Source organism: Alexandromys fortis, unplaced genomic scaffold (genome assembly GCF_014885135.2).
Source record: "Alexandromys fortis isolate MF-2015 unplaced genomic scaffold, M_Fortis_MF-2015_v1.1 scaffold_80, whole genome shotgun sequence".
Taxonomy (NCBI): Eukaryota; Metazoa; Chordata; class Mammalia; order Rodentia; family Cricetidae; genus Alexandromys; species Alexandromys fortis.
Genome location: NW_026068174.1, coordinates 4,285,273 through 4,309,182, shown reverse-complemented (window position 1 = coordinate 4,309,182; position 23,910 = coordinate 4,285,273). Strand labels below are relative to the sequence as shown.

Below are 23,910 nucleotides of genomic sequence, written 5' to 3'. Positions count from 1 at the left end.
AGCTCCTAGGACACGTAATGACTGGAGTGGGCAGGCCCATGGAGCCATGCAGGAGGGGGTCTGGGTGAGCTCTGAGAGCTCTGAGAAGGGCTCAGTAGTCAGGCTGATCTAATGAGCTGATCCGAACAGGACCAATCAATACAGACAGAGACCTAATCAGGTTACCACCCATTTCTCCCTGGCCAAGGTCACACCCTGTATGGCTTCACAGCTGCTCAAGGTCAGGTGTTCTGTTCTCACCCCGCTCCCATCCCCCACTGCCTTCCCAGGAAATCCATACATTCCTCACGTGTGCAGCCCACGTTGTCAGCTGTTCTGACTGCCTCTTCCACCTCCTTATCTCACACACTAGAATGTCCTTTCCCTCTGCATTTTATTTCTGGACCCAAGGTTTGATGTGGTCACGCACACTCTGACATTTAAAGGCTCAGCCTAGAAATCAATCATCATGGTCCGTCCTTCAGCACTTGGGGACCTCCATGGCGGAGCCAGGGCCCTTCTGACTCACAACTCATTGATTTGTAATACAAGCTGTGTGTGCTAAGGTGACACCGGAGACTGCCTCAAGAAACACAAGGGACTGTGGAGCAGTACGGCCGGGAGTCCCAGGAGCCAGAATGGCCAGACTGAAATACTAACTTCTGCCATTTGCTGTCTGGGTGACCTGGGCCACTTTCCCTACATTTCTGAGTCCCATTTAGTGGGCAATGATGAGAACATCTGCACCATGGAAGGCACGGTGACAGGAAAATGAACCGATGACCCTAGGCATGGAGAATAGCATTTGCCCCGTTCTGTCTATCAATGGTCATTGTCGCTGTGGTCTGCAGTATGGGGTTAGAAACAGCACTCACCTCCCAAGACTGTCGGTATGAAACAAGGCTGCTCATATATAATCCACTTAGCGCAACGTGCATGCTCTAGCAAGACCAGCTCAACTCCACAGTAGAAGGGGACCCTGTCTGAGACTATAAACAGGGGAAAAAGAGTCTCTGAAATGATATGCATGATTGGGGTAAGAAGATTTGATCCATGCATTCATGTACTTCCCAACTTGCCCAGGGACTGTCACCCTGGGGAGCCTGAAACTGGTAGTCGGAAGTGTGCCCCAGCATCGTCCAACCTGCAGGGAGACATGAGACCATCTGGGCTGGGGTCACAGGACCTCATGTGACTCTGCAGACCTGATTAGTGTTTGTGGGAGGTAGAAATCTGACCCCTGGAGCTCTGGGCTCAGATACAATGTCCTTTTCATAGCCACCCTGTGTCTGGGGCCAGGACCCGATCATATGCCTGTGTGGATTGAGGGCAGAGGGGATGGAGGCCCTGAGGAGAGAAAGGATGAAGTCACCCCAGGTCCAGAACTGTGACCGGAGATAACCCTGAGACCCGGAATGTGACCGGAACAGAGACTGCTTGTTGCCTGGCAGGAGGGAAGGAGGGAACCTGCAGGGACTGAGCTCTGAGCCGAGAGGGCCACATATACTTGGGGCACAGAAATGATGCTTCTCAAGTCTGAAACCTCAGCTTTAATAAGAGGAAATCCTGGTATTCAAACTGAGTTCCACGGATTCCCAAATCTAATACACTGATGGTGTGGGTAGGTACCCCAATAGAGAAGGGGCAAGACAGAAAACTTACACAGTTGACGCAGCTTCCACAAGAGCAGGTCTTGAGAAGCGAGGAGAGCCTCACATTAGGAGGCAGCAGGGTTCTGCTACAGGTCAAGGCCAGTGGAGTCCTGGTGTGGGCATTGAGTGTCTAGGATGTGCTGTTCCCTCAGCTTGTGTCCTTTCTCATCTTCAGACCAGATGTAGTTTCCCAGGAACTTGCCAGCAGGTACACATGTCCTTGTTGCTAACACTCACTTCTCACGTGTGACAAGTTTTGGACCATGTGGCAATGTGGTGAAGAGTCTGGCTTTTCCAGTCAGTTTTTCTGCATTCATGAGCTGGCCCATTCTTCCATCCCATTAAGATTTGTTACCTTCAAGCCCTGCAAGGCAGGAGGTCCAGGGAACTCATGAACGTGGGAAACCACCAGCCACCGGGCAGCCCATTCCATGCCAACCACTTGTTTTGCACAGCACAGTCCTGGGTAAGCCTCAGAACACATTCCTGGGCCCCGCCCCCAAAGCTCTGATCAACTAGATCTGGGTGAGGGCACAAAACTGTAGTTTTAAAACAGCAGAGAGGAGGCTGTAGCTCAGGGCAGACTGCTTGCTCATGCACAGCCCTGGGTTCCAGCCCCAGCATGGGATAAACTAGGCATAGTGGTGCATGCTGGTGATCCTAATACTTATAAGATGGGTCAGTAGTGCAAGACCTGCCTGAGCCATGAGAAACATTCTCTGTAAAAGAACATTGTACATCTATGCTTCTACTTAATATATGTAGAAACACATATGTACATACATATCATAGACTAAATTCTCTCTGAACAAATACACAGATTTTCTAACGATTGCCTATGAGGAGAACTAAGCGTCAGCTAAAAGAGGAATCTCCTCAATAAAAATCAATTAGAAAAAAGAGGAGTCTCCAGCTATCTACGGGGTTGGAATTTTCTTTTTCATTTGTATCATCCTGAAATAATTATATTAACACAGTTAAACATCTTTTTTAAACACAAACTTATTTTATGTTCATGTGTGTGTGCCAAGATTCTTGTAAGAAGGTCAAAGGACAACCTGGGGGAGTAGGTTCTCTCCTTCCAATGTGTGAGTCCTGGGATTTGAACTCAGATTATCAGGCTTGGCAGCAGGTGCCTTCGAAGCCATATTGCTGGCTCCAATTAACACAATTTTAAAGATAATATATCAATGTAGAATTCACATCATAAAATTAACCTTAAATATTTTTTTTGATCCAGGCATGGTTCATGCCTGTAGTCCCAGCACTTGGGAAGCAGAGGCAGGGGGATATCTGTGAGTTTGAGGCCAGCCTGGTCTACATAGTGAGTTCCAGTCAGAGCTACACAGTAAGCCCTGTCTTTAAAACAAAACACAACCACTTTTTTGTTTGTTTGTTGTTTTGCATTGGTGATACCCTGCAAGGTCTTTACCACTGAGCCACACTGCTAGTGAAAGGGGTATCTTAAAGTGGATGACTCCAGAGTGTGTCCTAGATATAATGTTGTACAACTGCCACTCCAATTTAGTTCCAAAACACTTCCGTGATTCCAAAATGAAACCCTGTACTCAATATGAAACTTTCTTTTTCTCTCCAGCCCTGGCAACTGCCAATCTTCATTCTGTGCCTATGAATTAACCTATCCTGGGTTATTCTGTGTAAAAGGAATCACACCACATATAATCTTTGTGTCTGGGTTCTCTCAGTATCGTCTCTTCAAGGTGCACACATGTGGTAGCAGGTACCAATATATCCTTCATTTTTATGGCAGAATAATATCCCACAGTATAGCTATACCACAATTTGTTTATCCATTTGCATATATCCATTTAGGGTAGAGAATAATGGTGCAGGCCGGGCGGTGATGACGCACACCTTTAATCCCAGCACTCAGGAGGCAGAGGCAGGTGGATCTCTGTGAGTTCGAGGCCAGCCTGGTCTACAAGAGCTAGTTCCAGGGCAGGNGAGAGAGAGAGAGAGAGAGAGAGAGAGAGAGAGAGAGAGAGAGAGAGAGAGAGAGAGAGAGAATAATGGTGTAATAAATATCCCTGTATCCCTGTGCATGGAATGGCTTAAGACTGGTTTTCAGTTCTTTTGGGAATATACCTAAGTAGTGGAATTAGAATAAATATGATGTACACGTGTGCACATGCTTGTGTGTATGCACATGGGCATGGGTGTGCAGGTCAGAGCACGACCTCCCTGTTTAAGGAAGAGTCTCTCTGCTCACCGCAGTGTACTCCTGGCTCGCTGGCCCTTCAGTTTGGGGGGTTTCTCTTGTCTCTGTCACCCATCTCCTGGCAGGAGCACTGAAAGGGTGGTTACTGCGCCTGGCTTTTACATGGACTCTGAGGATTCGAACCCAGGTCCTTGTACATACAAGGCAAATACTCTACCAGCTGAGCCATTTCCCCAGCCCATCCAACACAACAATTCTCTTGTATTTTATGTTTTAGGAATAATGGTTCATTGAGTGCCCTCAAAGAGAACAAGAGAGGGGCAGTCACCATTTGCTACAATACTGCCTGGATCCACCCTATTTAATTATTCAGAAATCACAGAAAGATTTTTACAGGTATAAGAACAAAAAGAGGCAGAAGGGAAGGTTTGGGGTGAGTTGGTGAATCAGGCTGAGACTCATTTTAGCATTTCATGTCCTTTCAGATTCCAGTGTTCCTTGGCAATTATATTCATCAATAAAATTGCTATTTCCGTAATGAAGGAATCCTTTTTTTTAAAGCATATATTAATTGCACAAAGTAATGGGCCTCATTTCCATATGTGCATATAATATACCTTGATCATGTTCACCTTAAAAATGGAAAGGTTCTAAAGAAGGCTTTGTACACAAAGGGGGCATAGAGGCTCTTTTATTCTTGTTTTCGAAACTGAAAAACTTTCATCATTTCCCTAAAATCTAAGCAGGGGCTTAGCCGACCGTCTGTCGGGCCCTGTGGTCTCTGCTGGCACAAAGAGCAGGGCTGACCGCTCACCCTTTCCTGCCCACCTCGCCTCCCCCCCTTCACACACACACACACACACACACACACACACACACACACACACACAGTCACTTGTAGCATTGTTACTGACTTTGAAAGAAGCTTTCAGCTGCTCCATTCTTCCTCTGTGTGTTGAAGGCCTGTCAATGGGGCAGGAATTACAACCCTGGCTGCTCTTATCTGTTGCCTGGCTGGCTGGTGTGTTACTGACTGCACGTCCCGGGAATTAATCCCCTAAGTGTGGAGAGCGAATGATGAAAACCTGGCGCATAAATAAGGCAGCAGGCTGTGCTCCACTGACAAACCCCGGTTTGCGACGGTCTGTCTTGTCCCTGTACCGTGCACTCAAGGCCTCTTAGCTCTGGGCCATTCATCTGCAAGGAGACAGCCAGGCTTCTCTCATTCATTCCTCAGTGAACATTTGTGGATCTGAGCCCCTGCTTTATACTACAGTGGTTTGTTCTTATTGTCCTTGCTGGTGCTGTTGTTAATTTATATATTCTTTCATAATTTCATAAACATGAAATATAGTTTGATCATAGTCCCAGCACTTAAATTTTTATTTAGTTACTTATTTAGTGTGTGTGTGTGTGTGTGTGTGAGATGGCACACATGTGAAGGTGTGAATACAACCTTCAGGCATTGCTTCTCTTTCTAACCACATGGGTCCTGAGGATCCAACTCAGGTTGCCAGGCTTGGTGGCAAGCACCCCAACTCACTGAGTCATCTCCCCAGCCTCCCCATGATCTCCTGTTACCTTTTCCCTCCCACAAGTCTCTTCCTCTTTTACATCTCTTGTTTATGCCTAGCCTGCTGCATTTAGTTAAAGTTGCCTAAGTACACATGGGTTAGGGTTATTTTCTTGAGCAAAGGTGACTTAGCAGTGGCTCTAACACTGAGCATGACTCTCTCCCTCAGCAACCAATAACTGCCTGTTTTTCCCCAGGGATGTGTGGGGGCTCATGAGTCTTGAGGTGTCCCTTCCCTGCCCCCCAGCCTGCCATGCAAAACGGAATGTTGATGTAACCTTATGCTGGCCACGGCTGCTATGAGTTCATGCACAAAGCAGCCATGCATCCTAAAGACAGGGATTCACAGCACTCCGCCCCATCCTCTGGTCCTTATCTTCGTTCTGGTCCCTCTTCCACAACCTTGCCTGAGCGTTGGTGTTTTTCGAGACAGGGTCTATGTAACCCAGGCTGTCCTTGAGCTCCTAGTAATCCTTCTGCCGCTTGTTCTCAAGTGCTGAGACTGGAGATGTACACTTAAAGTATAGGGGTCTGGATTGGTGGGTTTGGGCGGTGCTGGGACTCTAACCCAGGGCCTTGTGACTCCTAGGCAGGTATTCTACACTGAGCAACAGCTCCTGCTCACGTGTGTGAGTTGTATTGTATAAGAGTCATCCGCCTTTAATCCCAGCACTTGGGAGGCAGAGGCAGGCGGATCTCTGGGAGTTCGAGGCCAGCCTGGTCTACAAGAGCTAGTTCCAGGACAGGAACCAAAAGCTACGGAGAAACCCTGTCTCGAAAAACAAACAAACAAACAAACAACAAAAAAAAGAGTCAAACGGGTCTTATGATAGGAAGATGTTGTCCTTGATTCAAGAGGAGAAAATGAAGATTCAGAAGACCGAAGGAATTTCCTTTAAAGAAACACAGCTTAGAAAATGGAACTGGGATTTGGAGCTGGTGATCCTGTGTACCAAGCCTTCAATACATGAGACTTTGTGGGGGGCATTTCATATGAAATCCATAATATCCTCCAAGAGAAATTTGTATCTAAAAAAATGAATGCACCTATTAATTAATAACGCCAAAGACAACCTTGAACTTCTGATTGTCTTGCCTCTACCATCCACCACCACATCTGGCTTCTGTAGTGCTGGGACCCAACGCTTTGTGGTTACTAAGCTTTATGGTTACTAAGTAAGCATTCTACTAGTCAGACTACAGCCCAGTCCTAAAGCAACTATCTTTAAAAAGAAAATCTTTTTAATTATGTGTGGGTGGGAGGTAGTGCAGGTGCCCACAGAGGCCAGGAGCATCAGATTCTCCCTGGAGCTGGACTTGCAGGTGGTTGTGAGCTGGAGCTTGGGAGGAAGGGGGGGGGGTGAGAGGAGGGGTGGGGGAGCTTTCATTTCCATACTACATACGAAATGTGCACACACAAACATGTGCACACACCTTTTCCTTCTTCTTGGCTTGATTCTTCCATCTTTCCAGCTCCACTCACCAGAGCTCGGCAGTCTTCAGATTGTATCTCTGGCTCCATGGGCCTCGGTTTTCTGTGTTTGTTAGCATTGCTTGGTCTTTTGGGTCTCCAAGGGTAATTCCCCCAACCCCTGTTCATGCCTGGCCAGCCTATGCCTGCCACCTTACAGCTGTGGAGGGGATGCTTCTGCAGCCTTCCTGTCCTGTCTCTGCACATGCTCACCTTCCATTCTTTGCTGACAGATCTCCTTCCTGGGGCCTCACCACCATACCTAAACGATGAGAACAATTATTCCGATGAGTCAAACACTCACTCGAGCAAGAGCTATTCTTCCCTTGAATGACCCAGATAATTGTTTGTACTCTTTACCTCATTTTGTCTCCCTGGAGCTGGGACTTGTACATCCTGTAACTCCAGATAAAAGTTGGTCCCAGTGCTCAATAATTCTAATAATTCTTATCAGATGGTGTCTTTTGACATTCCTCAGGAGTTATCCTCTGAAAAGAGGGTCCGTAGGTAGATGAGAATTAATTTCAATCCTGAGAAATCAGAGGATGAGAATGAAGCCATCATGGCAAACGTGCTGCCTTCCACCTTCCTGAAGGGACCCCTTTATTACACTCCCCAGCTCCCGACACGCGTAGTGTCAAGGAGCAAATTGCCATTTATTAAACTCTAATTATTACTCCTGCTTTTCAATACCGTTCTCTGTGTGTGTGATCTGCACACACACCCACACTCCTCTGCTGCTGAATTACCACCAAATCTCGTTAGCATGGCATCATTATTTATGGGCAGACTGGATGATGCCAGGTGATACAGTGCAGAGTCTGATGCCCTTAATAGAAGGTTAGGTCCACGACCTGAGTCTGAAGTGGTCCAGCCACAAACCATGGGGGATTTTAGGGGACTTGATACAGATTTGTGGTCTTTTAAGACTTTTAAGCTTTTCATGGGAATCCATACATATGCCAACAGAAAAGATGGCTCACTTTTTTTTTTGAGGGGGTATGAGATTTTTGTCATTTTCTCTGTTGTACATGTGACAAAGTCTCATGTAGCTCATGCTGGCCTCAAGTTCACTATGTAGCCAAAGATACCTTCAACTCTTAAATTTTTTTTTATATGAGTGCATGTCTGAGTACACTTTCTTGCAATCATGCGTGCAGCACCGTCAAAGGTCACGAAAAGACGTAGGGACCCCTGGAACTGGAGTTCCAGACAGTTGTGAGCCACTGTGTGGTGCTGGGAACTGAGCCCAGGTCCTCTAAAAGAGCATTAAGAGCTCTGAGTCACCAAGCCATCTTGCCAGCCCCAACCTTGATCTTTTTTCATCCTTTGCCTTCTGAGAGCTAGGAGCACAGGCGTGTGCTTAGATCATAGAACTGCCTCTCTCAGGCGCTGCTCATTCTAAGTGGCCAGATCTCAAGGCTTAAAAAAAATTGGACCACACACCCCCCAAATGAAAATACCATGCTGAGGCCTCGCAGCCTCAAATTTAGGGTCCGAGTCAATACCTGTCTCCTGCATACTCCTTGCCACATCAGCCTCAGGCTAAATCACACGGCTAGAAACTTTCTGCCACCTCCTGGAAAGATATAAAAGTCAGATATGTTCCTCTGTGGGATTTCTCTCTGGTCCTTCCCCGACCACCTGGCTCTCGGCTCTAAATCTTTCTTGCCCTTACTTTCAGCTATCCCTCTTAATGATGCGTCCCTCCTGGCTTGAAAGGGCAGCCTCTCCTTCCCTTTAAGACTCCTCATGCTGCCTCTGGTACAAGGCTCTGTCCCTTTCTAAGGTTCTCTCAACAGAGCTTGATTGCGGCCTCAGGGCTCTTTCTCCTAATAAAGCTTCTTCCTGGAAGGTAATGTACACCAGCTCCTTCAGCACCAACCTGCCGTGCCCTCCTCGTTTGTTTAACATGCTCTACCATGCCCACTTTATGCCATGCTGAGATGGACCTTGGTTCACACTTGGCAGACTCTCCACTGTCTGAACTACCTCCCTATCCCCAAAGTCATGCTTTCCATCTAGACGTCCCAAGGACCAGGAAACGGGTGGGAAGAGAAGAGTGGGAAAAGGAGAAAGCCTGGGGTTGCTTTGTACTACCTCGGAACAACTCAGAGAGTACTTTCTCAATCTGGTTTAGACTGGTAGTGAGTCTGTTGTAAGGACTTCCTGTGGCCGGTAACCCTCCAGTTGATGAGAAAGTAATACGCCGCGGGCCAAGTCTCATAATCTATCAAAAGGGGAAGGCTGGCACGGCAGTGGGCACCCCATCAACTAGCTTTCATGGACACAAGGCATCTGACAGATTTGGCTCAACAAACTCAGGTCTGTAAAACCAAAGGTCTGTGCCTTTTCTAGTAATACGGTGTTTCTCTTCCTACAACCACAGATGCCTTTAATCCCAGTACTCAAGAGCCAGAGGCAGGAGGATCTCTGGTGAGTTTGAAGCCAGACTGGTCTACAGAGTGAGTTCCAGGTGGCTATGGCCACACAGAGAAACCCTTTTTTGAAAATACAAACAAAAAAGCGGATACCACTACCTTCTGTTTTCCCTCACAGATCCTTCCCCTGGATTTCTAGTTCCTGAAGTTCCCAATCACAGCCTAGAAAGGTTGGGGGAGGGGACCTGAGCCCTCCACAGGGTCCCACTTCTGTCCCAGTTGCAGGGCGTTTGCCCAATACCACCCACCGGGGAAGCTATGTGCTTCAATGGCTCCCCAACAGCCCTTTTGGGGCGCTGGAGAAATCAAAAGACTGTGGCAGGTCCCTGACCAGACCCAGATCTTCTCTGAAGCTGCTGTTTCTCACCCCACCCCCGGTGGATTCAGACACTGGCATAGCCTGCCCTGCCTGTTGGAGGCCTGAGGCAGGGGGCTGGAGGTGAAGATTGGAGACACCTGGTTCTTTCACCTATTGTTCGCTCAGGCCGGCTGTTCCCTGCAGCCTAATCACCCTCAGCTCATTAACAGGCTCACTCATTTGCATGTCTAAATATCCCTGCACAGAGAACACAGACCCGCAGTCTCCCTATACCCACAATACAGGGAAAGGGCAGCGAGGGGGCAGCTAGGAAAGGCGGACCCCACATGGCCGTCTCTGGTCCTTGAAGCCCACCTGGAGGCCAGCTTTATTGTGCTGTTTCATTTTTTTTCTGAAAACCTGGTGGTTCTTACAGACTGGAGCATTGCTATTTTGGAACGACTGCCTCCTTCTTCCTTTGGAAAAGCTGTGGTCCTTTCCTAGTTTATCTCAGTTATTCTTATTCTCATGTCTCTCCTAGCTCTGCTTCTGGGAGGACCCAGCAGCCCCTCAAACAACAAGCAAACATGCTCCACCCCAGCCCCCCAGCCTTTCCACATCCATCAGCTTTCTGTAAATGTCTTAGCACACCCACCCTCTTTGCGCGAGCTCGGAAACGGGAACTTTCTATGTATAGATTGCCAATGACGTTTCATTTTTATACGGTTTGAGAAGCGTGAAAAGTCACCGGCTCGGATAGCACGGTCCTAAATAGCACAGACCACCATGGCACCTGTAGCAGCGTCACTGGCCTCGGGACCCTCGGTTGAGCATTTGATTGAGGCTCTCACGATGCCTCCTGTCCTGGTAGGCATGAATGCACTGGGCACCGTCTTTGCTTAGTTGCCAGCTTCCTCCAGCCCTGGAAGATGAAATACCTGGAATCAAAGCTTGCTCCTGGCTTAATCACCCTCGCCACACCAACAAATACGAACACCACGGCACAGAGAGATTGAGCAAGTTTATGAAGTCGCAGGGCTTAACAGATCTTGGTACACCTAGAATCCAAAGGCAGCCAAGCTGGCTCCCCTGTGGTTTCAGTCACTTTGGGGGGCTCCTGCGGGTGTGGTGGTGGGGTAGCTGAAACAATGAGGGGATGTTGACTTTGCTGCTTGCTTCTCCCACATTCCCTTACCCCTCCCCTGCCTGGCATCCTGTTCTTCTCTGAGGAACTCACTTCTGTAGTTGGTTGGGAGAGGGTGTTGCTCTCCTGGGTGTGTGTGGGGGAAATGTTGCTCTTAGCTTCTGCTGGTCTTCAGACCTCACTATCAGCCACCCAGATTGGCTGGGGGCAGGCAAATGGCCACAGAAAGTCATTCTTCCTGAAGGAACTCCTGAAAGAGAAACTCCCTTCTCCCCAGGCCAGTGAGGCTGTCAGGAAGATGCCTGAAGGGTAGAGAAGTGAGAGAGGAAGGGCCCCTGTGCAGAGCTGAAGGAGGAACCCTTCACTGGAAGGCAAAGCAGGGAAACAGAGTTGTTGGTGAAGCTACAAGTTGCTGGATAAAGCTTTGCCTGAAGCAAACAGCACCTCCAAACTCTCCAGTTGCCTGACACACAGTGGGCAAACAAAAACAAGTCCCTTTGGTAGTGGATCTGCTTTGAATTTCTATCACTGACTTATGAAATGAAAAATTCCTAATGAATACATACGTCCACGCACAGCAGAGACAAACGTGAACCAGGGTGGGCACTGCATGCTGATGGAGGTTGGCCTTATTAGGTTGTAACAATTCTCTGTAAGGTGGGATTTTGCCTGTGTGTGTGTGTGTGTGTGTGTGTGTGTGTGTGTACAGGCAGTGTGACGTATGTACGTGTTCATATTTCTGTATGTAAACCTGCGTGGGGTGAGTGCACATGTATCAGTGTGGAGATGAGGGATTGATGCCGGAGGCCTTCCTCCATCACTCTCCACTGAACCTGCAGTTCACCCGGTTAGCAATACCAGCTGACCGGCAAGCACCAAGGAGCCCCCTCTACCCTCCCCCGCAGCAGTGGAATTACAGGCTTTCCCCACCACACCCTAGTTTTCACATGGGTTCTGGGGATTCGAACTCAGCCTCTCATGCTCGTTTGGTAGGCACTTTCCCACCCAGCCATCTTCTATCCCCAGTATTTTGCCTCTGACAGGCATGGGGCCACGGCCCAGGGTCTGTGAAATAGCAGAAGGCTTCTTTGAGCTAGAGACTTGCTGAAAGTGACGGGAAGGCTGTGAAAGGGAGGAAGCCCATACTCTACTCCAGTGAAGCGCTTAGTGTGATGCATACTTAGAGGCTATGAATTCTTGGGCCCCATGGCGCTCTGCAGTAGGTTTTCACACCTCAGACTTGCGATGGTCCTCTTCATGACTGGCTAGAGGGTGTTCATGGCCTGCCAGAATTTGTTTTCTGTGTCCCCCACCTAAAGGTTTCATGGCTCTGAAGACAGTGCCACCATCTTGGTTCCGAGCATTCAAACATAGAAGCCTATGGAGTACACTTCATATACAGACTCTAGCACCCTGGATTTACCTGTGTGCTCAGAGCTGGAGCTCAGCTGGTGTCTCCCTTTTGGATTGTATTAAAGCCAGGCACTTGGGTCGTCACTAGCTTGGAGCTCAGTCTGTAAGAGCTGAGTATCACCAGGTCTGCACCTGTAATTCTAGCACTTAAAAAGTGGAGGCAGAGGATCAGGTGTTCATTCTCTGCCACACAGTGAATTGGAGGCCAGCCTGGGCTACTTGAGACCCTGCCTCAAACAAACAAAATGGACAAGCCAACTGCTGGCCATTAGGCCTTGCATGTAAGAAGCTCCTTCCTTTTGACATTCCCCAGCACAGCCCATTACTGAGGGCTCTGTGCTGGCGGTCATGAGTGTCTCCTACCTGTCTCTGGCAGAAATCACTCAGCCAATGAGGAACAGACAACTTTCCCTTTCCCTTAGGGATAAAAGACAGAGGCTGTTGTAGCCACGTATACCTGTTCTCTGGCTTGTTGCGGCTATGCGCCTTTCTGCAAAAAAAAAAAAAAAAAAAAAAGTGTGTTTTCCTTGCTGAGACACCTGTTTGCTGAGATACCTATTTTTGAGTTGGTGGTCTATTAATTTGTGACTCCTTCTCATCCCTAACACTCTATCAATCACTATCTACCTACCTACCTATCTACCTACCTACCTATTTATCTATCTTTGAGGCAGGGTTTCTCTGTGTAACAGTCCTGGCTGGCCTGGAACTCACTATGTAGACCAGAATGACCTCAAACTCCCAGAGATCCACCTGCCTCTGCCTCCCAAATGCTGGGATTAAAGACGTGCACCCCCACTACCTGGCTATTTATTTACTTCTCGAGACAGGATTTCTCTGTGTAACAGCCCTAGCTGTGCTGGAACTAGCTCTTGTAGACCAGGCTGGCCTCAAACTCACAGAGATTGGCCTGCCTCTGCCTCCTGAGTGCTAGGGTTAAAGGCGTGCACCTCTATGACCAGTTTCCACTTTATTTTTTGAGACAGGATCTGTCACTGAACCCGATGCTTGTCATTTGGCTAGATGGTCTAGCCACTAAGCCCACAGGCTCTGCTTGTCTCCCCCTCCCACGGTCTATTTCCATCTCCCAGCGCATACCAGGCACCAGGCTTTCGTGGATTCTGGGGATTTGAACTCAGTCTCTCCCACTTGCACTGCAGTCACTTTGTGTGCTGAGTCAGCTCCTCAACTGCCAAGGCCTTCTTCAATTAACTGCCCTACAAACACCTGGGGATAGTCATCACCCTTGTGGTTCAAGGCAACTTCTATGTTCCGGAGCGTAGGAGAGAGGAAAGAAAAAGAAAGAAGGTAAATAGAAGTGATGAGGTATCTTGGATAGGAATTTTCCAGAATCTAACATCTGTCATCCTTTTCAATCTAAACATGATTACGTTGAGGTGCAAGGAAGCCTGGGAAATGTAGTCTTTATTCTGAAAGGCCGTGTATCTAAGCTGAAAGTTCTGTTACTATGGGAGAGACAAAGAAAGGATATTGGGGTGTGCTGGGCAGTTGAAATCCCTTCTGAGCCTTCTCTCCAACACCAATAATATATAAGTTAAAAATTATAAATAAAAACCTTGAGACCTTTGGCCTCCACCTGTACTTGCACATTCATCCACCCACGAACATGCGCACATACACAAGAATAATCTAGAATGTTTCTTCTACCAAATGCATAGACACAGCCTGGAGCAAGGTGGTGTCTGTCACTTGCAAGTCTGACTTCTGGGAGCACAGAGCACCTGCAGACGAATGACAAAAAGAGAGACACTGACTCTACTGCCCACCCTGGTGACTCGGAACTGAACATTTGGACTTATTTCTTGGATCTTAAAACATCATTTTCTTCCCTGCTTCTTGAGCTTTAATGACTGATACATTTTTTTTAATCTTGAAGGACACAACAAGGACTTGCAGAGAGCTTTTGGTATATTTTAACAGTGGACAGAAATGGCAGAAACCCAGGAAGATGTTGAGGTTAAACAGGATCGCAGGCTTATAGAGACGGCTGATAATGTATGTACAAATCTAAAATCTCACACCTGGAATTCACTTGATTATGTTGAATGAACTCTGATTCCAAAGGGGATAAGAGATGGTTGATTCTGGAACCAAATATGAGTGACCACAGGCCAGGAACATAGATTTATGTCATTCTAAATTCCATCTACCAAAGTAGCCACAGTTTGATGAGGATTTTATAGTGACATAACAAAGAAAGCCATGAATCTAAGCATTTTGCAGATACATTGATAGAAGCATTAGGTAGGTGATTCACAGAAAGTGAGAAAATCTCAGATGTTACCTGTACCCATTCTTAATCTTTTGGTTGGCGAAGTTAAGTGTCTGTACATCCCAAAGGATTTACATAATTATAACAAAGATATTAACTCATATACAGAGGGGTCAGTGAATGGCTGTTAAATATACTTTCTTAAAGATTTATTTGTTTGTTATAAAGAGGGCACCAGATCTCATTACAGATGGTTGTGAGCTACCATGTGGTTGCTGGGAACTGAACTCAGGACCTCTGGCAGAGCAGTCAGTGCTCTTAACCTCTGAGCCATCTCTCCAACCCCAATAAATGGCTGTTAAGAGAACTACAGATGGTCCAAGATAATTTGGTTCTGGACTTGTAACATTCTAAACTCTCCATCATAAATGAAGTTCTAACCAGTTAGTCAGCCTTGTGGGAGGCTTGGTGGAAGGTAGAGCTTTGGGGAACTTTTGGTCACAATCCCCACCGGGACCCTGTAAAGGGCAGCAGAGGAGGACACTTGGCTGTACTCTCAGCTCAGACTCTGTCTTTGAGCCAAGCTCAGTGGCCCTAACTCCAGAACAGACTCAACTCCTGTTAGCTGGGTGGCTGTCGGCCAACAGCTGTGCTATTTGACCATTCTAGTTTGTTTGGGTTTTGGCAGTGCTGGAATAGAACATAGCCTCGTGCATGCAAAACAAGCAAGCATCCTTGCAGCGGGTTCCATTCCCAGTCTCCAGCTTTGATCTGTAATTTATGCACACACACACACACACACACACACACACAATTTTCACATATGTCTAAGTCAACAGAGCACCACCCAATGCCAAAGTTTAGACTCTCTTTGATTCCCTGGCTGAGTTCCTCGGGCCTCTTCTCAGTTCTTTTGGCAATCATCACTTTGAGTTCCATAGCCCCAGATGAATCTTGCTTTTCTTGAACTTCATGTAGCAAAAGAATCTAATATAATGCCAGGCAGTGGTGGTGCACATCTTTAATCCCGGCACTTAGGGGACAGACACAGGTGGATCTCCATGAGTTTAAGGTCAGCCTGGTCTACAGAGTGAGTTCCAGGACAACCAGGGCTACACAGAGAAACCCTGTCTCTGAAACAAAACAAAACAAAACAAAACAAAACAAAAAAAAACAGACAAACAAAACAAAACAAAAACGAAAAAGGAAAGACTCTAATGTATCTACACACCATGTGTGACTGTACACCTGATTTATCTATCCTACTGTTATTGACTAGGCAGGTAGTTTTGATTCTCAGCTTCTGTGGAGATTTTCTGATAAACAGTTTTCTATACTTTTTTATATGTAAGCACAGGAATGCACATCGACACTCATTTCTTTTGGGTACCCAGGTGTAAAATCACTAGAACTCAGTATCTTCTGTCCTTCATGCCTGAGCTTCCTGGAAGAACGATCACCTCCACTGTCGCCACGCCCTCCCCCTCCACTTTCCCTCATTCATCTTCCTTTGCTTCTGCCCTTGCCCCACTTCCTGTCAAAGTGTCTCTACTCAAGCCGTCAGTGAAGAACCCTGCACTTTGGAGTTCCTGCACTTGGCCTACGGTGACAATGGCAGTTGATGCTGACTGCTTTTCCATGTCCTGTGTACCCCACTTTCTCCAGGTTTCCTGCTGCCTCCACTTTCTCCTAGCTTCCTGCTGCCTCTCCCTGACTCCCCCGTTTCTTCACTCAGCTGGAGTCCCTTTAACGGTGGTGCTCTTGGGGTGAGCCGAACAGGGAATTTCTCATTAGCTGTCTCCAATTGGCAGCTCATACAAGACTGGCTTAGCTTAGCTTGGTGCCATAGTGTTTAGACAGTGCTTAATATAAATATCTTTAGATGGGGGCACACTTTTTTATTGCTATTACTTCTTTATATTATTTATTTATGTGTGTGTGCACCCATGGCTCTTGTGTGTAAGTCAGAGGACAACTTGTTGAAGTTCTCTCTTTCTACCATGTGGGTTCAGAGGATTAACTTCAGACCACCAGTTTTACGGCACCTTTACTTGAGGAGCCATCTTGCTAGCCCGAGGGGACTTCTTGCCTTCATTTCTCGCTACAGTCTCCACGAGATTACGGCTTTCACTCTTCACGCAGCTAGGTTCCTTCCTTCTCTTCCCCTGTCTTCTTCCTTTCTTTTCACCTCCTTTCCCCTTTCCCTTTCCTCATCTCACACATATTTACCAAGGGCCTGCAATGCTCTGAGCACTGTTCTATGCACAGGAGTTAGAAGGAGGCGTAAAATGAAGTAAACACTTTCTAAGTTGCTTTGGCAATGGTCTTATCACAGTAATGAAGTAATGAAGACAGAGCAGGCAGTATCTTAATGGGTCATTCAGAACACAGCCACAGCAAGCATGAGGAGGATGCAGAGGGCTCTGAAGTAGGTGCCAGGGATAGAGATCAGAGAAGTTTGGTAACCACACCTAACATTAGTCCCCTGGCTCCCGGTAGAAGTTCACAGGCTCCGTGTCTCCCTGTGACTGGCCTGCCTCCACAGCTCACAGATCGCTCTGCTGGCTCTAACTTACCTCTTCAACTCTGACCTCTGCCTTCAACTGACCCCTGTTCCTGGACTCAGAGTGTCATCTCTGCCACTGCCCACACCCTCTTCTATCACTTGTCCCAACCCTGACCTCCAGCCAGCACGTGGCACTGGCTGCCTCATCTCACCAGCTTGGCACAACTCCCGGAAAAGCCTGCCCTTGGCTTGTCCTCTTTTGTTTCTCTCCCTAATTTGATGCTGACATTGACAGATAATGACAAGAGAGGCAGCCAAGCCCCAGGGTGGGACCAGAAGGTGCCGTTCCTTCGCGCATTCTAGCAGCGTTCTATTAAGTGAACCCTCGGGAGCTGGGTTCAGGCCTGCCTTGAATAAGAACCTCCACCCCCTGATCTGAGAGTAGACCCTGGCTTTAGGAATCTCCACACAGAGGAGTCGTTTGTTCATCCAGGAGATCCTAAATTAGGTCTGTGGCTTCCAGAGTTCAGTGTCTGAGGAAAAGAGGAAACAAACTGATACCAAGGAGGAGCAAGGGGCTGGAGAGATGCCTCAGGGGTTAAGAGCACTTGTTGCTCTTGCAAGGGACCTGGGTTCAGTTCCCAGCACCCGCATGGTGACTCACAACTCTCTATAATGCCAGAGGATCCGATGTCCTCTTCTGACCTCCAAAGGCAGCAGTCACACACGTTACACCTTTGTACACACACGCAAGCAAAATGCTCATGCACATATAATGAGGTAAATCTTTTTTAAAAATGACTTTAAAAAAAGAAAAGATAGGAAAGTGTGAAGCTTCACCAAGTTCTGCTTAATTTCCCCTTGCGTGGCCCGCGGGCTCCTCCTGAGCCCCAGGGAGAAGTGCCCAGAAGCACTTGCTGCATTGGCATTGTCTTCTACCCAAATTAAAGCAATCACTACTAAAACTCTAGCCTTTGGTTTTTCTGCAGTTCCCCTGCCCCACCTGCTGGTCTCCTCTCCCTTCTTCCTCTTCCTGCCAGTGCTCCAACCCAGAGCACGTGACCCCTAGCCTGTGTGCTAACAAGTGTTCTTCTGTTGCCGACCTACACCTCCCACTCCTGATTTCCAACACATTCCTGAAAAAGAAAAATACCCACCACAAAGGAGAACTCCAGCAAACTGCAAAATTGGTCTGGAAGCTGCCTGCACATCCTGAGTTCATAATGGAAGCAGAATTCCCCTCCCACCCCTCCACCCCCGCCCATCTCTTATACATGCCTGGTCCTTACCCCCAACCCACCCACACCAGAGTGTGGATACCAGGAAGCCTCCTTATAGCCTAGCCTGACCAAAGTATGGCCTCTTGTGACCAAAGCGTGTTGGATGCTTGCTCTTCTCTGTAATAATGGGGCCTAGAGAGAAGTGCACAGAAGGGAGGAGGAACCTCCAGACAGGAGAAGTGCCCAGGGCCTCGGAGCCTCCTTTTACGTCTAACTCTTCCTCAACCCCGTGTCCGCCCCCTTGAACAGTCTACGTAGCTGAGCGTGACCTTGAATTTCTGGTCCTCCTGTCTTGCCTCTAACTCCCAAATGCTGGGCATTACAGGTTTGCACAACCACAGCCTGGCTATGTAGTGCTGGTAATCAGACTCAGGCCATTGTGTGTGTGAGTCAAACACTGGGCCAATGGAGCCATAACCCAGCCCTCTAATTTTTATTCTTTTTTTTTTAAAAAAAAATATTTATTTTTATGTGCATTGCTATTTTGCCTGATGCATGTCTGTGTGAGGATGTTGAGTCCCCTGGAACTGGAGTTACAGGTAGTTGTGAGCTGCCACATGGGTGCAGGGAATTGAACCTGGGTCCTCTGTAAGAGAAGTCAGCGCTCTTAACTGCTGAGCCACCTCTCCAGCCCCTAACCTTTTTTCTACCGGGTCTTTATTTAAATAGAAAGTGGGTTCCACCTTTTGGATTATGACATTACACAATCACCCACTGCAGGAAAGCCACAACCGATGACGTGCGACTTCATTCCTTTTTTTGGAAAGTTCACTGGTGGCAGTGGGCAGAACAGAGCCTTTCTGATATGGGGAGGGAACCTCTGCCAAGTTTTCTTAGATGGAAAGGTGTTGGCTTCTTGTCACCCCGGGGAGACAGTGGCAGAGGAGGGCAGAGTGTGGAGGGGGTGTGATATTCTACCCTAAAATATTTTTTCTGAAATATGCTGGTAGCTAAATCTGGCGGTGTTTGTGCGATCGGGTGGAATTTTCCTTAAAGTGACAAAGCCGGGCACCTTGTATCTAAGGCGCTAGCTGTCAAGGGTACTGGAAGGTGTCCTGTGGAGACCTTTCAGGTGCCATCTGGTTAAGAAGGGGACAGCTAGCGGATCCTAGCTCACTCCGTGCTTGCTGTGTGACCTTGGTCATATTAGTTACTTTTCTCATCGCTGGGACAAAACAGCTATATGGAGGAAGGATTTATTTCCCCAGTGTTTTCAGTCCAGAGTGTGAGCGAGTGGGTGACTAGGCTGTTGTGAGCAGGCTGGAAGCAAAGAATGAGGAAGAGAGAGACCCAGGAATCCAAGTAGCATTCAAAGGCCCACGCACTGGGACCTAGTTCCTCCAGTGTGGCCTTGCCTCATAACCCTCAAAATAGTACTGCCAGCTGGAGACCAGGGGTTCAGCACAGGAGCCTGAGGGGGTTGGGTGTGGGGTGAGGTGTGGGCATTTCATATGCAAACCATAATAGTGCGCAATTATGTAATCTCTCTAGTTCATCATGTAAATCATATTACCTCATTCTTAGGACTAAATGACACCATTTAGCTTTTACAGAGTGTCGAGAATAGAGCCTGGGCTTTGCGCCAGTGTCCTTCCCTGCCTCTCTGATAGAGTCCACCAGCTATCTACTCAGCCTACACAGGTTGGACATGTTGAAATCATTTAACCCCGAGGATGTAAAGTCATTCTATGCTCTCTCCAATGGCTGAATTGTATTTGTATCCAGTTACATAACCACACACTAATTCAGGAGTGATTGTCCAAATATTTTGTGGGTGTGTTAAATAAAAGTTTTCAGATTTACCAACCCCATCATCCTGTAAACTGATTCCTTAAGTGTCTTTTAGTACACATATACACACTCACACATACACACTGACACAGATGCAGAGACAAACACACACACACAGAGACACACACAGAGAGACACCCAGGCGACATACACATGTATGAGTGTAATATATATATGCATATCTGTAAGTCTTGCTCCTTAGGAGGCTGAGTTAGGAGGCAGGAGCATTGTGAGTTCTGAGGTTAGCCTGGTCTATGGAGTGAGGTTCTGATTTAGAAAAATTATATATATGTGCATATACACATGTATGCATTTGTATGTGTATATATGAAGAAACTGAAGGTCAAGGAAATTGGGGAACTCTGCACGTCCTTCAGCGGAATTCAGCAGAGTCTGAACTCTCACTGCAGAATCCCACTGTAGGAGATGGTCTCTGATCACGCTACCAGCTGCAGCTGAAGGAATCCCGATTTCATTCTGTTTATGGACCATGATTGCCTTTTTCCTTCCTTCCTTCTTTCCTTTCTTCCTTCCTTCCTTCCTTCCTTCCTTCCTTCCTTCCTTCCTTCCTTCCTGTCCCCCCCCCAGCGTCGGGGTCCCATTGTGTAGAGTACCTGTTCTCACAGAGATCCTCCTGCCTCTTCCTCCCTCCCAAGGGCCTGGATTAAAGGCATCCATCACCATGCCTAGTTTGCTTTTTATTTTCGGAGAAGTGAGATTCTCTCAGTTGTGGAGTCTGCTCGCTGTATTAATAGCATTTGGAGGAAAAGACAGGAGTGGGGTGCAGGGGAGAAAAGAGAGGTGAAGATTCTATTCGTGGAGTTTGGGTTTCTTTAACCACAGAGGTTACACACCAAGGTAAGGATTGGGGGGAGGGGGGACCACTGCTGGGGCCGGGCAGACCACAGGGGACAGTGCTCTGAGAATAAGACCAATAAGACAAAGATGGAGATGGGTTATTAGGAATAGAAGTGGATGCTTGATAGCCAAAGTAACAAATTACCACTGTAGGTAGTAGGAATGGATTCTTAGATTGGATTTCATCTGGAAAGTGATTTAGAATGTACTCATAACTAAAACTCACAAATGGCCCTTAGAATTTTAGAGGTGTTGTGAAGTGCATCTCTCGGTTTAAGATTTCTTGGCTGTAGGGAAAGACTGTTTTAATGTATTTGTTTGTTTTGCTTTTTGAGAAAGGATTTCTCTTTGTAGCCCTGGCTGTCTTAGAACTCACTCTATAGACGGTCAGGTTGGCCTTGAACTCACCTTCTACTGCCTGCCTCCCAAATGCTGGGATTAAAGGCATGAGCCACCACTGCCCAGCCAAAAGGCTGTTTTTATACAAATGTTTCTGCATGACATATAAATAGCTGTTGGTAATAACCATGGAACTCCATCCAACATCGCAGACTGGGCACTGTTCTAAGTATTTTGTACGCGCCTATCTCCCCTTCACGACAGCCTGGTGGGGGCGGGAGCAGTTGTTACCCTGGCCTTACATATGAAGAAACTGGAGAACGTGGATCTTAACGATAAGCAGTCCACAGTAATGCCCACTTACCATCTGCATCCTGGAGCACTGAAGAGGATGAAGACATCCTAGCCTGGCAGCCAGTGTATGTCCACTAGGCAAGACTTTCTCTAGCTGGAAATCTCCTGGGGGCTGATGCTGGGCTTTGGATTCCTCCTTGACGTCTGCTGTGTGGCACTCAGTTCCATTTTCTTAATGGCTGTCAATCAGCTTCCCACTGTTTCCCCTGAGGCTGGACCAGCAGGGGAGTCATCAGCATTGAGGAATAGCATTAAGAACAAAGCCAGATCTGGGCTGTTTGTTTTTCCCCAGTGAGATTGCCCAACCCTCAACACAGCCAGGAATGAGCCCAGACGTCACTCAGTGCTGAATGAATCACTTCCCAGATCACCGGGCTTCCCAGAGCAAGCAGAAATGAGTCCAAGGAATGCCTACTATTGCTTTAGCTTCCAGGCAGTTTCTGATAGAAATAGAACTTGTGGGCTGAGACTATAGCTTGGTAGATGGAGCACCTAGCATGCACAAAGCCCTGGGTACAATGATTTATTACTCAAACAAGAAGACTCCTGAGGTCCCAAGGTCTGTACTGTCATCAGAGATAAGTATGGGGTAAAATGGATGGTGGTGGTGCACGCCTTCATTCCCAGCATTTGGGAGGCAGAGGCAGGTGGCACTTTGAAATCAAGGCTAGCCTGGTCTATAGAGAGAGCTAAGACAGCCAGGGCTACACAGAGAAACTGTGTCTCAAATTGAAATAGATAGATAGATAGATAGATAGATAGATAGATAGATAGATAGATAGATAGATAGAAGGGTCTCAAAGAAAGAGACCACCATTCCAACTGACTGTCTGGACAAGGCAAACTTGAGTGTGCTCACTCTTCTGAGCCAGGGAGGGATTTGGTTTTTATTGTAATTCACATAACAGTTTTACCTTTTTCTCTATTGGCTAGGAGTCAACCTCACAGTCTTGTATGATTGGCTAGTCTGGAAAGAATTGGCACCTTAGAAATGAAGCAGGAAGGGGTCAAGGGTCCCTGCTCCAGGCTATCAAATTCCTAGACTAGAATTGTGACTTTTGTGTAAACAAAGGTTTTCCTGGGTGTGGAGGATTCAAACATAAAAGGATTTAATCCCTTGTCCTAAACACAAGTTTCACAGTTTTTGATAAAAGAGACTCATTGGTTATTTATTTCACTACCAGGAGTCTGCATTCAAAGAAGGAGAACACAATAGAACAAGAAACGAGATCCTTCCAGGTGGAATAAACCAGAAGAGACACCAGGTGACCCAGTGACTTGAGAGCTCTTGGGAAGGGGGCAGGGGAGGAGACATTTGAGCCAGATTGAAGGACCAAAGAAGGGTTGTGAAGACAGAGGCCTACTTCTCCTGACAGGCTGCTGATGGTGCAGGCTGGAGGCTCTGATCTAAGGAGTTGGGGCCATGGGACTCTGGGCTTGGGAGTTTGTCCCAAATGTGCAGAGGGAAGGAGGTTGGGATAGACTCTTATAGCCCTTCTTTGGTTTCGCTCTGCTGGAAACTCAACCCAAGACCTTTAGCATGTTAGACAAGCCCCCTGCTGCTGAACTACACTTTGCCCTACTTCAGGTTTTATTGATGTCCAGAAACAAGGTAAGTTGGCCAGTGGGCCTCCTTTGCTTTTACATACCTCTGCTCTACCACAAACATACAGACACGACTTTCATAGTAAAATCAGAAAGCTTAACAAAACTAGATTGAACAGAGCTATATGTTTGAGTTTGATACAAAAGGGATTAATAAGGCCAGCAGCAAGACCTCATGGCTTTTATTGCTGACCAGACTCAAGATGGGGACTGGGAGACTTTTCCAGAATACAGCTGTGGCCTGGCCAGGTGTTTTCATGACTGCCTGGGGCAGGGCATGGTGAGGGCGCACAGGGTCTGGGTCTGCTTGAAAGCAGGATTTGGAGCAGGGGTTCTTTCCCCAGTGCAGGACCCTGAAAATGATCTCTCATATCCAGGGAGGTAGCCCAGAATATTCTCCTTTACCAACTCATGGAGAGAACAAATGGTCTCTTTGTCTTATGGGAAAAAGAAATCTCTAAACAAGCAGAACTATAGTTCTGTATGGTGGGCAAGAATAAAGTTTAACATGAAAAAATCACACATTTTCAGGGTTGTGGAATTCTTAGATCAGACCACTATAATGGAACAAACTAACACCGGAGAGGGATACTGGTTTATTGAGCAGCGTGGGGGGGAGGCATTACTATATTCTAGAACTCTGTGTATCTCAGACTGGCCTCAAACTCACTATGTGACCTTGAACTTCTGATCTCCCAACTCTACCTCCCCAGTTCTGAGTTTGTAGCATACTACAACACCTGGTTTTTCCGTGCTACCAAACATGTTTTTTCCCCTGGGGAGTGGGGTGCGGT

The 23,910-nt window shown here is 47.2% G+C and overlaps 1 long non-coding RNA gene across 2 annotated transcripts; it reads right to left on the bottom strand.

The window, feature by feature from the left end:
• Positions 1-1,598: 1,598 nt before the first annotated feature.
• On the bottom strand, positions 1,599-21,764 carry LOC126492383 (uncharacterized). Of its 2 annotated transcripts, none has more exons than XR_007589575.1 (6): positions 21,522-21,764; positions 10,249-10,515; positions 8,363-8,433; positions 7,215-7,384; positions 7,068-7,116; positions 1,599-1,995 (listed from the first exon to the last, which is right to left on the bottom strand). It is a non-coding gene; the product is annotated as an uncharacterized lncRNA (long non-coding RNA). The 2 variants fall into 2 exon arrangements; XR_007589576.1 differs by having other exon boundaries at positions 10,387-10,515.
• Between the last annotated feature and the right edge of the window lie 2,146 nt (positions 21,765-23,910).